Below are 18,720 nucleotides of genomic sequence, written 5' to 3'. Positions count from 1 at the left end.
GGTCCGGTCTGCGGGTGAGTGTCTATCCCTACACCAAAAAGGCACTTTCCACTCCAAGATCAGAACGCCCCAGTTTGGGAACACCCTGGTGGTCCAGTGGTTAGGACTCCATGCTGTCACTCCTGAGGGCCCAGGTTTGATCCCTGGTCGGGGAACTAATAGCCCACAAGTCGCGCGGCATGGCCAAAAAGAAAAAAAAAGGAAAAAAGAAGAAGAACCCCCCAGTTTAAATCCCTCTGCATTCCAGAATGTCAAGAGTCCAAGATCTTAAAAGTGCTCCAGATTTTAAGATTCCAACGGTTCTAAAATTTCCAAGATTTTAAGACTTCTAAAGATTCTGAAAGCTCGAAAATTCCCAAGATTCTCGAAGTTCCAAAGGCCTCTACTCCCCAAATTCTAAAAGCCACCTCCCCACCCCCAACCCACTTTGGGCCAATGCGGAATCGAACTTGAGGAACTTGGAAAGAGCACGGCCACCAACTTTATCTCTTGATTTTTCTCCGGCGAGGGGCTGTGGCCACCACTCTTTGGGCATGGCTATCCCTGAGGGTCAGGGGAGGGGACAGTGTTTTCTGAGTTCTGAGTGTTCTCCTTGACAAGGAGCCGAAGAGGGCCCTGAGCAGACTAAGTTGGACCTTCGTCCTTCTCCATCCCCCTCAGGGCCCCCAGTCCTTCTCTAGGAAAGGTCAGTGTTGTCTGGGGTCCAGGGCCAAAAGTCCCATCTGCTCACTTCTTCTTTTTTTTTTTTTAACATCTTTATTGGAGTATAATTGCTTTAAAAAATATGGAACGCTTCACGAATTTGTGTGTCATCCTTGCACAGAGGCCATGCTAACCTTCTCTGTATCGTTCCGATTTTAGTATATGTGCGGCCGAAGCGAGCACTGCTCACTTATTCTAAAGCACTGGGCCCTCGGCAAGCTCCCAGTCTAGTGGGGGACAGGTGACCAAGCAGTACAGAGCCCTGGAAGGACCTTTAGCAGGGCCGGGGAATGGCCAGGCTTCATCCCCGTTGGGGGCCCCGAGCTCCTACCCTGCCTCTTACAGGCTCCCCGCTGCCAGCCGCGCCCAGGTCACGCCGCACGGGTGCCCGCCTCGGCTTCCCGCGGGCCGGGACCGGCTGCTCCGCCTGCCCGCTCCGGGCCTGGCCCTCCTCACGCTCCGCCGGGTCGCCTACAGCTCAGCTTCGGCTCTGCTTCTGCTGTTCCCTGAGCTGGACCCTCCTGGCTGACCCTGATCCTCACGAGATGACCACCCCTTCTCTCAGGGATACAGGGAAGCCTGCTCAGGCCAGCCCTCACCCCAGTCAGGATCCCTCCCCAGTGGGCCATGCCATGGCAGCAGCAGGTGGAGGGGAAGAGACTTGGGACTGGGACACAAGTCCAGAGCCCAAACAGTTGCCTGCATATTTAGCCATCCCACAGCTGGCTGTCAATCAGTATAGGCCATCCTCCTTCCACTTGGATCCCTTCCCCCTCTTCGCTCTTGCCTTGTGTCTACCCTGCCACTCAGGTCTACAGTTAGTCGCTGAAATAGGGAAAGCCTTTTCCCACCTCAAGGGGAAAGGGAACACATGCTGTTCCCTCTGCCTGGAATGCCCTTCCCTGCCTCCATACTGCCCCTGGCTATCTCCCCCTCCTCGGGCCTTGCCTGGCCTCCTGCTCTGAATGACACGCTCCTCTCACATGTGTCCCCTGAACTTTTCCTTAATAATACTCATCAGTCTTGTAGTGATAAACTGCTTTGCATGATTGTTTACCAAATCACTAGACTGTATGCTCCAGGAAGGCAGGCGTTGGATCTGTTTTGTTCAGCACCGTTACAACAGCACCTAGAATAGGCCTGGCTTAGTAGATAGCTGTTGAATGAATGAATGAAATTGCATCAGAGATAATTATGATATCCAAAGGCTTATATATCTGCATGAATTAGAAAAATAGAAGCAACTTGAATATTCAATAGTAGTCAATTAAAAAATACATTATAGTAATGTACCATGGAATTTACACAGCCACTAAAATCACAGTTTAAAAGCATTTTCATACCCAACATTATTAGTCATTAGGGAAACGCAAATCAAAACCACAACGGCTATAATTTTAAAAAAAGGAAAATAACCAGTGTTGGTGAGGATGTGGAGAAATTGGAATCCTCATACGTTGTTGGTGGGAATGTAAAATGGTGTCGCCACTGTGGAAAAAAGCCTGGCAGTTCCTCAAAAAGCTAAATATAGAATTACCATAAACCAGCAATTCTACTCCTATGTATATATCCAAGAGAAATGAAAACATTTGTCCAGACAAAACTTTGTAGTATACAGATGCTCATAACAGCATTATTCATATTATCCCAGAAGTGGAAACAACCCAAATGTCGATCAGCTAATGAGGAGACAAACAAAATGTGGCATATCCTTACGATAAAACACTACTCAGCCATAGAAAGGAAGTACTGTTATACGCTGTAACGTGGATGAAACTTGAAAACATTATGCTAAGTGAAAGAAGCCAGACATAATTCTATTCATATGATTCCATTTATATGACTTATACAGAATGGCAAGTCCATAGATAGAAAGTAGATTAGTGGTTGTCAGGAGATAGGGGAAATGGGAGAATTGGGACTAGCCACTAATAGGTCAGTTTCTTTCTGGGATGATGGAAATGTTCTGGAATGAGATAGTGGTGATAGCTGTACAACATAGTGAATATAGTAAAAACCACTGAATAGCACACCTTAAAATGGTGGATTTTATGTTATGTGAATTATATCTCAAAAAATTAATTAAGAGTATATTCCATGATAGAGGAGAGTACTCATGATGTATTACAGGGAGAACACAGGGTACTTAATCTAGCTACAGAATCTACTATGGTCAGTATATACCACAATTTCTAAAAATTATTAGAGAAAGAGAGAGAGTAGCATGTACGGATACACAGCCACAAACTTAGATATGTAAGAAATATCATATTTGTCTCAATTTTTCAAGTGGACCAGTGGGAAATTCAGTCTCATTTGGGGGCTCCTTTCCTCTCCCCTCTGTCCACACTAGCCAGCGGGCCCCAACCCCTGCTTCCTTGGGGATGGGGGTTGGAGAAGTTGGGGGTGTCTGGGATTCAGCCTCCCTAGATATCATCACAGCCATCCCCTCCAGGCCCTGCCTCTTTCCCAGTTGGGAAGCCCTTCCCTCTCTACTCTCCCTTCCCCTCCCCTCTCCCTCCCACTTCCTGCTCGCTGTTCTTAAAGCCACAACCCTCCCCCCACCATACCCCAAGAACACTTAGGATGAACTCCTCGGTGAGCTCAGACATCCTCAAAAGGTGGAAGCAGAGATTCTCTTTAGGAAGCTCTGCCACTCAGCTCTGAAAAAGTACCTTCCCCTGGTCTCTCGTCAGGGATACTGTGGTAACAAAGCTACCTCCTACAATGGAGAAGTGGGGGCAGAAGCAATGCTGCTGGAAGAACAAATTATCCTGCCGTATATGTGAACAGAAAACAAGACTTTACTTTTTTTTTTTTTTTTTGGTACACGGGGCTCTCACTTCTGTGTCCTCTCCCGTTGCGGAGCACAGGCTCCGGACGCGCAGGCCCAGGGCCACGGCTCACGAGCCCAGCCGCTCCGTGGCATGTGGGATCCTCCCGGATCGGGGCACGAACCCGTGTCCCCTGCATCGGCAGGCGGACTCTCAACCACTGAGCCACCAGGGAAGCCCAAGATTTTACATTTTTACAGCATTTGTCTCTGGGGGCAGAAAGAGGGGTAATTTTCCTTATTCTTCTTTATGCTTGTTTGATTTTTCTACAATGAACATATATTACTTTATCGATTTAAAATAGGATTTAAAAATCCTACCACCCACCATCTAAAAAAACCCAAACTTTCCTCTCCACAAAGCCAGGTTTTCTTTAGTCCTTCCTCCTTCCCTGGCCAATTACAATCAGAGTGGTAGCAATGCTAAAATGGCACTCTTCACCCCTCTTTGGACAATAGCAAAGCCCTCATGGGCTGAGCAAGGTCGCTGAAATTTGCAAGAAAATGACAGAGAATGCCATGACCCTTGAATGTCAGACACTGAGAAAAGGGAAGGGGAGAGAAGATTTGTGGGAAATTTCTTTGAAGAAAGCTTTTGTGTTGGAGGTGGGCTATGAGGGGGCCCAGGGTGTGAGAGGCCTGCCACTTCCTTCACTTTAATGAAGAGAGCTTGACACATGATCCCTGAAGGTGGGGGACACTGGGGACTGGAGAAAACTCAAGGGGCCTCTGTCAGAGGAGAGGATGACCGTCATCCCAGAGGGTGTTTCCTGAGGCCCATGCGGGCAAGGAGAAGTGATAGGCAGCCTGTCCAGTACCTGCCTAAGAGAACATTCTGGAAGAGGGTGGGGTCTGGGGGAGGGCTCTCTGTGGGAGGGTAGAGGGAGAGCACTGGCCCCCCCTGGGAGCCTCAGACACCCCCGTGAATCTACCCACAAGAAAGATGGCTTCAGGCTCAGATAGCATCAAGCCAGCTCACCACAGAACCAGCGAGGTCAGAACTTTCCCCATCTTCCCTACTGCTCAAAGCCTGGCTGGGTAGAAATGGCAGCCTGGACTATGGGGTACGGGGCTGGGGAGAGAAGAAGCTGACCTCTGCCCCTTTTTCTGGACCAGAACATTCTATATGGGTCTGGGCATTCTCATGATTGTCTCAGAAGGACTGTCCTTACCTCAGACTGAGCAGAAAAAGTTCCCCTCCCCAGAGTCATCCCACTGACTGAATTTTAAAGAGAGTGAGATGCAAAAATCAAGCTGTGGGTTTTGTTTTTTTTTTTTTGGTTGCTCTGGGTCTTAATTGCGACTCGTGGGCTTCTTAGTTGTAGCTCGTGGGCTCCTTAGTTGTGACAGGCATGTGGGATCTAGTTCCCTGATCAGGGATCGAACCTGGGCCCCCTGCATTGGGAGCATGGAGTCTTAACAACTGTGCCATCAGGGAAGTCCCAAGTTGTGGGTGTTTTTGTTTGTTTGTTTGTTTGTTTTTAAGGGTTTGTGATTATCAGCTTTTATACTTTTGGATGCAGTATATGTAAATTGATTTTTTTGAGGTATATATATTTTTATTAATTTTTATTGGAGTATAGTTGCTTTACAATGTTGTGTTAGTTTCTGCTGTACAGCAAAGAGAGTCAGTTATACATATACATATATCCACTCTTTTTTAGATTCCCTTCCCAAAGGTCACCACAGAGCATTGAGTAGAGTTCCCTGTGCTATACAGTAGGTTCTCATTTGTTACCTATTTTCAAGTTGTTTTTAATTACATCACAATCTGACTTCTTCAACTTGCTAGTTCCAATAGCATTATTTTCAGCAGTTGCTTTGAGCCAGGCATGGGGCTACTAACAAAAGTAAATGCCCATCTAGCCTCAGAATAATCCTAGAGGCAGGCACTGCCCTCCTAATGATCCCAAAGGAGAAACTGAAGCCTGGAGCAGTTAGAGCACGTGTCCTCTGTCACACAGCAGGTATGTGGCAGATCTGAGGGTCTCTGTGACACCCTCTCTGGGCTGACCAGCCTCATCTGTGAAATGCGGATGCAGTGGGCTACCTTGCAGGGTCACCACAAGGATTCATTCAGAGGTGAGTGGAGGTACCACAGCAGGAGGTGCAGTAAAGTCACACCATTTTGGGGCCTACCCTCTGCCCCATCCCCCAGGTCTGTGTCTCTAGGTGGCACCAGAGCTGTGTGTTTAGCCTGGTGGGTCCTCACGTCTGGAAAGCACAGCTTTGCTGGCACATATTGGCTTTTGGATTCTGGAACCACCCCCCCATCTGTCTCCCATCCTCCATCTCCAGGCAGTTGACAGCAGGAATCCCACAGCCAGGCTGGCGCGGAGGTGAGGACGGGGGAGTCCAGGCTGTGGGGAGGACGGCTGCCTCTCCTGAGAGCTGCCAGGGTGAGGTCTGGCTGGCTTCCCCTCCCTCGGGCCAGATCCCCTGCTAACCTCACTTGACATCGATGTTTCTGGTTTACTGGGAGCCAGGAAGTACCCGTGAGTCCTCAACATGTGAGAGGCTGAGGTTTTCTCTGCTGCTGTCTGCCTGCCACCCTGCTGGCCCTTCCAGAGGGGCCAAGGAATTGGGTTTGCAGAGATCTGGAGCAGGAGGAAATGAGGGACCCCGTGCCCTGCTCCCGGCCTGGGGGCAGAATGGCCTCAGCCTCCACAGTGGGGCAGCGAGGGGGCAAGGACTCCTGGGCCAGACTCTCCTGCTGGAGGCAGGGGTCCTGTGTTCTGGCCTCGCTTACTGTGTGACCTCAGGCAGAGCTGTCCACCTCTCTCAGCCTTGTGAGCCCAGGTGTATGTAGGGGAAGAAAAGTAATGTTCCCTCTACCCTTCTGAGTTCTTAGCTGAGACCCCTGTAATAAAAGACATTAACAAGAGAAAAACAGAAGTTTATGAACATGTATCCCTCATGAACACATGGGCCATAGCCAGGAAGGGTCACTCCCTGAGATGGCCTAGAATTCAGGCTGAAGCACCCACCATCTTAATAGGGAAAGGGGTGGGAGGATGCAGATCTCTTAGGGTGGAGGAAATGATTTTTAGGAAAGGTGAATGGGCTCCTAGAAGAATAGACGGGAATCGTGAGAGTGTAACAGGGAAGAGCAAAATCTGACTCCATGTTGGATCTGTTTCTTTGACTTTAACCTTTGCTTTTCATGGCTTTTGTTATTAGAATCACACATAATGGCCTGCCTCAGGGAACCCTGCCCCTCTGCCTGAATGTTAAACTAAAGAGCCTTTGTTCAGCTCACAATCTGACCCTGCCCACCTGTAAATGTCTGCAGAAAAGAAGAAATGAACACATTCCCTCCACAATGCTGGCCAAGCCAGGCAAAACTAGTGGCCTTTTTACTTTACTTTACTTCCTCAACTCCTCCCCCTCTCTGTTCTAGAAAAGAAACTCTCATCCAGACGCTGATAAGAAGGTTTTGGGGGGACACTAGTCCGCCATCTTCTTGGGCTGCTGGCTTTCCGAATAAAGTTGCTATTCCTTGCCTCACCACCTCGTCTCCCAATTTGTTGGCCTGTCATGTGGTGAGCAGACAGGCCAATAAATTAGGTTTGTGATGAAGCTTGTGTGGGTGTGGCATCGACGTCTAGTCTCTTCTGTGTCTAGATTCAATTCCCCTGGTTGACGACACTCCAGGGGAGGAGTTTGATGACCATTGAGTTCCTTTTGGAGGATCTATCTGGAGGCAGATAAAGAGAGTTCAGAGGAAGCCTTTCCTTGCATTTGCTGCTTTTTAAGTGCCTACAACTCACAATAATCGATATACCAAAGAGACATATATTGGGGTGGCACATTCTGTTACCCTTCACCAAGAAAGAGGGAAGTAGTTCTGCGCTGTGTGTGTGGGGGGGTGTATGTTTACATGCTGTGTGCTTGTGCGTGAGTATGAGTGAGAGCTAAGGGGCTTTGGAAATGTGGGGGGAGAATTTTCGGTTGTCACAATGATGGACGCGGGGTGCTATTGACATATAGTGCTGCAAAGCCAGGGATTATAAATGTCCTGCTCTGCACAGGACCATCCCATGCAGTGAGGGCTGGTTGTATCTCACAGAAATTCTAGGCAAGATAACTTCCAAGGTCTGGAACTTTTGATATTTTGGGATCATTATTGGGAAAAAAAAAAAAAAAAGCTTGTTGCTACTTAACCTGAGGAAGAATTTCCTTGCGCTATTATGGTTACGGCGCCAAAGAATGAAGACATGTCAAAGGCCCCCTTGCCCTGGAACAGGGTGGATCTAGTTAACTGGAAAGCCCCTTGATGGGGGTGACTCTGGGAAGGTTTGGGATGAAGGGCCGGAGGCAGCAGAGTTCCTATCCCTGACACACTGGAGTTGGGTGCAGGGGGAGGGGGTGTGATGGGGAGGAGGAGAGAGGGGACCCTCGTGTGTGGAGTGCTGGGCCCTTGAGGGCAGGAGCCCTATGATGCAAACTGAACAGGGAAAAATTCTTGGAGGTGTGGGGTTGGGGAGAAAAGGATGCTTATAAAGTTGTGTTCCACAGCGTAAACATTTTTCCACATTTCGTCTTCAGTTAAATCTAGGGCACACCCACAGATGCCTTGGGGGAATGAGTTTTTCCTGGCCATTGAGGAAGGGGCCGAGCGTTGCATCTCAGTAGAGGAACCAAGGAACTGAGAGAGTGCTCCTGGGGATACTGAATGATCCACACTGAATCAACTCTGAGAAGTTTGGAAGCAGAGACACTACAAGAAGGCAAAACCCTCCTGCTGAAATCTTGGAGAGGGCTTTAGACTGGAGTGAAAGATTCCCGGCAATCCAGTAATTATAGCCCTATAGCATTTACTGAACGCTTACCGTCAGCAGGTTTGAAGAGGCGTGTATTACAGTGGTTAAATAAGCAGTTCCCAGTTTGGGTTACCTGGGTCTAAATCCTGGCCTATATTATTTCATCGGTCTAAATCGATTACGTCATATAACCCACGTAAGGCGCAGAGCACCCTCCGTGACATACATTTCGGAGTAGAATCAGTGGTTATCGTGACAATGGTCACTGCTCCGTTTTCTCCAGGGGCGGGGAGACTGCAGCTGACGTTCAGGTTTCCATATGTCCTCTCAATTCTCACATCAGTTCCATGAGGCAAATGCTTTATTCCCCATTGTACAGATGGAGAAATGTAGGCTCGGAGAGGTGAAGCCACTTTCCCTGAGGCCACATAGCTATAGCAAGCACTGGAGTCCGGGTTTGAACTCAGGTCTCTCTGACCCCGTAGCTCTCCATAGGAGCTCCTTGTACTCCTCCAGGCAGCCTCTGGGATTGTCTAGCAGTGGGGTGAGGTGCCTTGATAGGTCATGAGTTCCCTGTCAATAGGCACTGGAAGAGGGTTTTCTGCTCCGGGCAGGAGCACAGATGACTTCCGGCTCTAGGTCTCAATGCTGTGACTCAGTTTTAGGCTCTGGGAAGGGATGTGGGAATTGCTGGTGAGCTTCCAGGCCTAGTCACAAGGTTTGAGAGCCAGGGTGTGCTAAGAAGGCCCGCAGACCCAGGAGACCACCGTGCTGCCCTTAACACACATGGAGGGGCTTCCCTGGTGGCGCAGTGGTTGCGCGTCCGCCTGCCGATGCAGGGGAGTGGGGTTCGCGCCCCGGCCTGGGAGGATCCCGCGTGCCGCGGAGCGGCTGGGCCCGTGAGCCGTGGCCGCTGGGCCTGCGCGTCTGGAGCCTGTGCTCCGCGACAGGGGAGGCCACGGCAGTGAGAGGCCCGCGTACCACAAAAACAAAAACAAAAACAAAATACACATGGAGGTGGTGTGAGTGTGTGTGCACGACGAATTGACACTGTTTCGTTTTCTTCACCAAGAGTGCCGGCCCTGCTGGTGTGGTCACCTAACAAGGAGTAGTCTGCTCTCTGGGTTGCAGGTGGTGACACAGGAATGGGCACAAAATTCCAGGAAGAAAGACAGGGGAGGGCTGGAGGCTTGGTGACCACTGAGTCCCTGACATTCTTTATGCAGAAAGTCTAACCCTTCTGTTCTCCTGGGCTGGGAACACTGACTGCCTCAGGAGACAGTGGGCATGAGAGCCCCACGGGTGGGTCCAGAGGCCTGGGAGCAGGAGACAGTGAGTCTGGACCAGCTGTGCCACCAAGCCATTGGGGGACCTTCGCTTCCCCCATCCAGACAAGAAGGGGCCTGGGCCAGTCTCCTGGGCAGTGGGGAGGGTCCTGGATGTCTGACTTGACATCCTTGGAATTCCCCAAGCTGGGAAGGCTCAGGAGTATTTCCCTAAAAGGCCTGGTTGGGGAATGACTAGCCCAAAGAAGCATTATTGCATCAAAGAAAAGGAAAGCAATTCGGTGCAGAAATTTCCGGTAGGAAAGGTACCAGGAACATTCCCGGGTTGGGAGTGGGGACGGGGGGCACTTTCTTCCTGCACGTGACCTCTCCAGGGGAAAAAGAACAGCTGCTCCCACCTCAGGACAGAGTGTGAGAAAATGGGCTGGAATTACAGCAAGAGGCATTAAGGTTAGACACTTAGTTCAACCGGATAAAGCACTCACTTGGCTCGTTTACTCTGAGAGGGATTCAGTCTGAAGTTGTAAACAGGTTTAACAAGGCTTAGAGAAATCCACAGAAACTGCGCACAAATGGAGAAGTATGGGACAGGTAAGTTTTCAAATCAACAATTGAGTTTTAGTATCGGCCATATTCCTGGTACTGTGCTGGGTGTGTTGGCAATGGGTACGTGGTCCTTATTCCCCAGAAACTTGTAGCACATTGCTAGAAGAAAGAGTCTGTAAACCAGTCAAAAGCCAAAAAAAAAAAAAAGAAAAAAAATCAAAGTTCAAATCCAGGATGTAATATTTATTGAGCACTTGCTGGGCGCTAAGCCCTTTGCATTCACGAGATCATGGAATGAATGAAAAAAATAACCCTATTTTGTGGAGGGAGAAGTGGCCTCAGAGAGGTTGCATCCCATGCCTGGGGCCACACAGCTGTTACGGCGGCAGAGCTGCCTTTCTTCCATGTGCCACATATTCCCACGCTAGATGCCCGAGCTGGGGACCTTTCTCATTCCTTCTCTGTGCCAGGTGCTGTGCCACATGGTGGGAGTCCTAGGGTCAACAGACCAGCCCCCATCCTCATGGGTTTACCCTCTATGGCTGGTTCAGAGGAGGAATTCTTTCTACTGGAAATTTGGTGTCTGCAGACCCATTCCAGAGGCATTCAAGGCAGTGAGAAGCCCAGGCAGGGGTGCAGGGGCTCAAGGAAGGTGGGATCGGAGACGTCACCAGGAGATCAAGGCTTTCTGTGGGACCGTGGTCAGGCTAGGTGAGGACAGATGTCCCTAACTCTGGGGTTAGTCACGGAGGGGAGGTCACCTTGGATGGAGAACTTCCAGGAGCCCCTGGCTGTAGCGCCTGGATTTCCAGCATCCCAGGCATATAGTGAACACTGCCCTTGGAGACAGGATGGGAAGGTGGTTAGGGGCACAGGTTTTGGAATTGGGCAGATCTGGACTCAGCCCAGCTCTAGCTCTGTGTGTCCCTGAACAAGTTACTTGCCCTCTCTGAGGCTCAGTTTCCCCAACTGTTAAACAAAAATACTTTCCTTTGCAAGGGTTGGCCCAGGGCTTGGCACGTTATAAGCACCCCATCTATGGGGGCTGCTATCATTCAGTTATGACTGGGCAATTCTTGGCTCTGCTTGCTTTCTGGTCTCAGTTTCCCAGATAACAGGATGTCTTCTGAGCAGCTCTAAGAGGCCAGGGCTCTGTCAGAGACTCTAGGCAGGGGCTGACCAGAGCCTGGTCCCCACGGAGATCAAATTTCCAGCCCCTCAATGGAGCCAAGTAAACACAGGGGAGACAGCGAGGCTCCCTCAGCTGCCCACTAACAACCAGATTCCTGAAGCCACCGCAGCCGCAGCTGCTCTCTCTGATTGCGTCTGGCTCCAGTGTCCCCAGGCCCTGCTGCTGTCACCCTCATGAGACCCTGGGGTTTAGGGTACGGGTGTGGAAGAGGCGGTGCAAGCCAGTTTCGTGGTGTCGGCGGCAGCCAGTGTGTCAGCTGCTTCCAGGTGCAGATGGCTTGTCTCTCGAAGTTTTCCTTTCCAGATCCCTCCTTCCTCTGTTGGTGATTTCATGGACCACTAAAGCTGCTGACAGATGAGATAGAGTGCAGGATGCTAAGAAAACTCCCTCCCCCAGCCCTGCAACTGCTGCACCCCCATTCATCCAGGCCAAGGGCGGTGGCCCCAGCTTTACAACCTCTAAATTCTTCTATTCTCTGACTTTTTACTCTCCAAGAGAAATCAGCATGTATTTACTGAGCACATCTATGTACTAGGCATATGTAGCAAAATCCCAGTCTTTAAGGATTTTATCATTTCTGCCTGGTGAACTCCTATCCACCCTCAAAGCCCAGTTCAAATATCCTCTTCCATTTCTCCATGCTAGTCATCTCATGTCACTTCCTCAGTGGTTCTCTGCACGTGGTCATGTGCGCTTTTCAGCAGCTCTTTGGGGCCAAGCTTCCTCCCCCTTGAGAACTTTCACTGGTGCTGCCCGCTCCGATCTCACCATTCCCGAGCAAACCATATTCACTCTTCAGAACCTAGGGCCCCTGGACTTTACCCCCGAGGGGTAAAGATGCTCAAAATCCCCAAGGGGTTCTGTCAGTTAAATATTTACAGTGGGTTATTTGATTCCTGTCTGTCTCCCTCCCTGGCATATAAATTCCACGGGGGCAGGGAGTGTGTGCCTTGTCTTTGTTTACTTTTGTCCTCTTGGGTCTGGTATGTGGAGGACTCTCAGTATGCATCTGCTGAATGGACCCGCTCTTCCATGAAGTCTTCCCTGATTTCCTCAGGCACTGTTTCTCTCCTGCCTGCGTGTTTCTCATCACTTTCTTTCTTGTCTTACTTTGTTTATTCTGGAATATTTATACATATAGAAAAGTGCACAAAATATGTGTACGGTTTAACAAATAATTTTAAAGCAAACACCCACTTAACTGCCACCCAGGTAGAGATATAGAACATAATCCGCAACCAGAACTCCCTGCGTGCCTTTCTCTTCCTACTAGAGTTAGCCATGACCTTAAGTTTTAATCATATCTTGCTTTATTTTATAGTTTTGTTTCTACAGAGGCATTCCTAAACCACAGAGTTTCATTTTGCCCACTTTTTGGAACTTTATGTGCACAGAATCATGCTGCACATATTTTTGTGTGGGCTCGGCTTCTTTGGCTCAATATTATGTTTGCGAAGCTCGTCCACATTGGGGTGTATAATTGCAGTTCATTAACTTTCTCTGAGTACAGTTTTTTATCATATGACATCATTTATTTATTCATTCTTCTGCCAATAGACATTTTAGCTGTGCTGCTATAAACTTTCCTTTTTGTCTTCTGTAGCACATGAGCACTCAATTTTCAGGCTATATACCTAGGACTGGAATTGCTGGGTCATAGGATATGCATTACATCAATTGTATGAAATAATGCCAACTGTTTTCTAAAGCGTTTGTACCACTTACCCTCTCGTAGCAGTGAATGAGAGTTCCCGTTGCTCAACATCCTTGTGAACACTTGTTATTGCCAGATTTTTAATCTTTGTCAATCTAGTGGGTATGTGATTGCATCTCATGATTTAAATTTGCATTTCTCTCATTACCAGTGAGCTTGAACACCTTTTCTCATTGTCATTAGCCATTTGGATTTTCTGGGGGAGGTGTCTTTTCAAGTCATTTATCCTTTCTTTTTCTCATTCGATTGTCGGAATTTACTCTAGATATGAGTTCTTTGTCAGATACGTGTTGTAAATATTCTCTCCCACCCTGAGGTTTATCTTTTCACTCCTTTAATTGCATTTTTGGGGGTTCAGACATTTTAAAATTTAATGTATCAAATTTATCAATCTTTTCCTTGATGTTTAGTGCTTTTTGAGAAGTCCTTCCCTAGCTTGGGCTCATAATATCTTTTCAAAGTTTTATAGTTGCTTTTCATATTTAAGTCTGCAATCTACATGGAATTTTTTTGTTCGGTATGGTGTGAGATAGTGGTCAAGGTTCATTTTATCCTTCCATATGGCAATCCCTAAACAGCATCATTTATTGTAAACACTGTCCTTTCCTCACCACATCACCTTTGTCTTCAGTCAAGTGTCCATCTATGTGTGGGTCTGTTTCTGTATTCTGTTCCATCGGACTGTGTGTCCATTCTTGTACCAACATCACATTCTACTGCAGCTCGACTTTTCTGTATTATAGCTTTATACAAGTCTTGACAGCCGGTAGAGCAACTCATTCAACTTATATCAATATATTCTTTGAGTATCTTGTTCTTTTCAATTTCTGTATACATTTTAGAATCAGCCTTTCAGTAGGGAGACACAAGAGGGAGGAGATACGGGGATATATGTATATGTATAGCTGATTCACTTTGTTATACAGCAGAAACTTAACACACCATTGCAAAGCAATTATACTCCAATAAAGATGTTAAAAAAAATAGAATCATCCTTTCAAGTTCTGCTAACACGCACACAAACACACACACACACACACACCCCTCTCTTCACCCCTGAACTTTCTGTATCCATCCTTCACAGCACTTAGCACTGGATTATAGATGTTTATGTGTCTATCTCCACATCCAGACTGTAAGCGTTGCTCAGGGCAGGGACTATGATTTCACTTCATTTGTACATCCCAAGGCCTTCCTTCCTTGTGGAATGGAGTGGAAGGTATACTCATCTTGCACAAAATCATCTAAAAGGTCCCAGAGAGTTGGAGCAAGAGAATGAGAATGAGGATGCAAGACGAGTTGAACACGAGGCCCCAGCAAGGCAGCCGTCTCATCCTGAGTTCAACCAATGAAACTACAGTCAAATTCATGCTAGAGGGGAGCTCTCTGTGTTGAATGTACCGAGGATGTTCTAGGATATTGGTCTCCAACATGGCACCTCCATAAAGGATTTTCAAACTTAGGACACCCTGAGGGTCCCAATTTTCTTTTTTGGCCACGCAGTGCGGCCTGCAGAATCTTCCCCAGCTAGGGGTCAAACCTGCACCCCCTGCAGTGGAAACACGGAGTCTTAACCACTGGATCGCCAGGGAAGTCCCATACAGGATTTTTAAAAGATGATTTTAACTATTCCCAGTGTTCTCCTTATGTGCTGACCTTAGAACCAACTTCCCTATATGTCAGGACTCCATCTAACCTTCTATGGCACAAACCTCCCCAGTAACAACTTTTTTGCAAGCTCCTTGAAAGCAGGGTCTGTTTCTCTTCACCGCAAAAGTGCCTTTCCACCGTACTTGGCACATTGTAGGTCCTTAGTAAATGCTGTAATTATGATTAGCAAATGTTGCTAACTCTTCAGTCTTACCTGCCTTCCACAAATGTTTTGTTTAAAGAACTCTTCTAAAAAGTAACTATTGAGACATACCTTACATGCAATAAAATGCATCCATTTAAATGTATATTTTGATGTGTTTTGACACATGTATACATCTGTGTAACCACCACTGCTATCAAGATACAGAACATTGCTGTCACCTCCAAAAGTTTCCTCATGACCCATTCCTGACAATACCTCCCACCTCTGGCCTCAGTCCACACTGATCTGCTTACTGTCACAGTAGACTAGATTTGCCTTTTCCAGAGATTGATATAAATGGGGTCATATAGTGTGTAGTATTTTGTATCTGGCTTCTTTTACTCAGTGTAACATTTTTGAGATTCACCCATGTGTATATGAGTAGTTCACTTCTTTTGGTTGTGGATCAGTGTTCTATTGCATGAATGTACCAGTTTGTTTATACAGTCACCAGATGACTGACATTTGGATTATTTCTAATTTGGGGATATTACAGATAAAGGTACTATGAACATTCATGTACAAGTCTTCTCTAAGATAACTACCTCGGAGTGGAATTGCTGGGTGATGCAGTAAATGCATGCTAAACTTTATAAGCAGCTGCCAACCTGTTTTCAAAGTATCATTTTATATCCTCACCAGTGATATATGAGAATTCTAGTTACTCCATATTTCGTCAGCACTTGGTATTATCAGTAATTTTAATTTTAGCCATTCTGGTGAGTGTGTACTAGAATTTCATTGTCATTTGTATTTACATTTCTCTAATGACAAATGACAATAAGCATCATATGTGCTTATTGGTTATTTGTGTATCTTCTTTTGTGAAGTGTCTATTCAAACTTAAATTTTAAATATTGGATTATCTTTTTAGTATTGATTTGAAAGATTTCTTCATATATTCTGGATACAAGTTCTTTGTCAGAATATTGTATTGTGACTATTCTCTCCTAGTTTGTGGCTAGTCTTTTCATTTCTTAACAATGTCTTTAAAGAGCAGAAGTTTAAATTTTGATGAAGGTCAATTAAAATTTTTTTCTTTTAAATTTAGTGCATTTTGTGTCCTTTATAAGAAATTCTTGCCTAATTCAAGGCTGAAAGATTTTCTCCTATATTTTCTTCTAGAAGTTTTATAATTTTAGCTTTTATGCCTCAGACTATGATCTATTTTACATCAATTTTTTTGTATATGGCAAGAGGTAAAGGTCAGGTTCATTTATTTTTTATATTGACTCCTCCTTGAATTCTCTTGGCACTTTCATCAAAATCAACTGACCATATATGCTTGAGTCTATTTCGGGACTCTCTATTCTGTTCTGTTGATCTTTATGTCAACAATTTTGCCAGTAGCACGCTGTCTTAATTACTACAGTGTTATACTAGGTTTGAAATCAGGAAGTTTAAGTCCTTCAGATTTCTTCTTTTTCAACACGATCTTAGTTATTCTATGTTTTTTTCTTTTCCATATACATTTTATAATCACCTGGTCAATTTCTATAAAAAAGGCTGCTGGGATTTTGTTTGGAATTGCCCTGAATCTGTAGCTCAATTGGGGGGGGGGGGAATCTGTAGATCACTTCTAACAACAATGAGATTTTTCAGTCAAAGAATATAGTATATCTCTCCATTTCTTTGGGAATTTCTTAATATCTGTCAGCAATGTTGTATAGTTTTTCTCATACACGTGTTGCATATATTTTGTTAAGTATATCCCTAAGTGTTTGATATCTTTTTGATGCTATTGTAAATGGCATTTTCATAAATTCAGTTTCAAGATGTTCATTGCCATTATATAGAAATACAATTTATCTGTGAATATTGACCTTGTATCCTGCAACCTTTTTAAACTCACTTATTAGTTGTAGTAGCTTTTTATTAGGTTCCTTGGGATTTTCTGTGTATATGGGATTGGGGTTTTTCCCCAGTAAAGATTGTTTTGCTCCTTCCTTTCCAACATGTATGTACTTTATTTTTTTCTTGCTTTATTGCACTGGTTAGAACATCCTGTACAATGCTGAATCAAAATGTTAAGAGTGAGCATCTTGACTTGCTCCCAGTTTTAGTGAGAAAGCATTCACTCTTCACCATTAAGTAGGATTTTAGCCCTAGCTTTTTTTTAATAGACATTCTTTATCAAATTGAAGAATTTCCTTCTATTTCTAGTTTGCTGAGAGCTTTAAATTATGCATGAGTATTGAATTTTGTCCATTTTTATCTGAATTTATTGAGATAATCATGTGGCTTTTCTCCTTTATCTGTCAATATTGTGAATAATATTAATTAATTTTCAAATGTTAAACCACCTTTGCATTCCTGGGATAAATGTACTTTGTCATTTTATGCATTGCTCTGTTCAACTTACTAAAATTTAAAGGATTTTTCCTCTCTGTTTATGAGGGATATTGTTCTGTAATTCCTCCCTCCCTCCCTTCCTCTCTCCCTTTCTCTCTCCCTTTTTCTCTTTCTTTCTTTTCTTTCTCTTTCTTTCTTTCTTTCTTTCTTTCTTTCTTTCTTTCTTTCTTTCTTTCTTTCCTTCCTTCCTTCCTTCCTTCCTTCCTTCCTTCCTTTCTTTCAACTTGTATTGTCTCTGATTTTGGTATCATGGGAATGATGGGTATCACAAAATGAGCTGGGAAGGGCTTCCCTGGTGGCGCAGTGGTTAAGAACCCACCTACCAATGCAGGGGACACGGGTTTGAGCCCTGGTCTGGGAAGATCCCACATGCCACAGAGCAACTAAGCCCATGATCCACAACTACTGAGCCTGCACTCTAGAGCCTGCGAGCCACAGCTACTGAAGCCTGCGTGCCTAGAGCCTGTGCTCTGCAACAAGAGAAGCCACCACAATGAGAAGCCCACACACTGCAAAGAAGAGTAGCCCCTACTCACCGCAACTAGAGAAAGTCCGCGCACAGCAACCGACCCAATGCAACCAAAAATAAATAATAAATTAATTAATTAATTTAAAAGAAATGAGCTGGGAAATTCCTCCTCCTATATTCGTTAAAAAAGTTTGTGTAAGATTGGTGTTATTTCTGCTTTAAATATTTGATAGAATTCAACAGTGAAGTCATCTGGGTTTGGAGTTTTATTTGTGTGAAACAATTACAAATCTAATTCTTTAATAGATATAGGACTATTCAGATCTTCTATTTTTTTTTTGAGTTAGTTTTGGTAATTTATGTCCTTCAAGAAATTTGCCCATTTAATCTAAATTTTCAGATTTATTAACATAATGCTGTTTGTATTATCCCCTATTGTCCTGTTAGGATTTATAGTTATGCTCCTTCTGCATTCTTGATATTGGTAATTGTGTCTTCTTTCTTTTTTCTCTTGATCAATCTGGTTAGAAGTTTATTAATTTTATTAATTTTTCCCCAATAAACATCTTTTTTTTTTTTTTTTTTTTTTTTTGCGGTACGCGGGCCTCTCACTGCTGTGGCCTCTCCTGCTGCAGAGCCCAGGCTCCAGACGCGCAGGCTAAGTGGCCATGGCTCACTGGCCCAGCCGCTCTGCGGCATGTGGGATCTTCCCGGACTGGGGCACGAATCCGTGTCCCCTGCGTCGGCAGGCGGACTCTCAACCACTGCACCACCAGGGAAGCCCCCCAATAAACATCTTTTGATCTTACTGACTTATTCTATTCTATTGTTTTTTCTCTTATGGTTCATTGATTTCTGTTCCCTAGTATTCCCTCCCTTTTTCTTCCTTTGGGTTTATTTGTTCTTCTTTTTCAAGCTTCATCAAGTAGAAGCTTAGATCATTGATTTGAAACCTATCTTTTTTCTAATATAAACATTTGAAGCTATAAGTTTCCCTTTAAGCACTTT

The 18,720-nt window shown here is 45.6% G+C and overlaps 1 protein-coding gene and 1 non-coding gene across 2 annotated transcripts in view; both read right to left on the bottom strand.

Moving 5' to 3' along the window:
* ZNF618 (zinc finger protein 618) overlaps positions 1-18,720 on the bottom strand; it is a 187,857-nt gene that overhangs the window by 3,417 nt on the left and 165,720 nt on the right. The gene's annotated exons all lie outside the window — the stretch shown is intronic.
* Positions 779-885, bottom strand: LOC112065557 (U6 spliceosomal RNA). Its single transcript, XR_002892099.1, has one exon. It is a non-coding gene; the product is annotated as a U6 spliceosomal RNA (small nuclear RNA).

Source organism: Physeter macrocephalus, chromosome 9 (genome assembly GCF_002837175.3).
Source record: "Physeter macrocephalus isolate SW-GA chromosome 9, ASM283717v5, whole genome shotgun sequence".
NCBI lineage: Eukaryota > Metazoa > Chordata > Mammalia > Artiodactyla > Physeteridae > Physeter > Physeter macrocephalus.
This window is presented reverse-complemented; position numbering and strand designations above follow the sequence as displayed.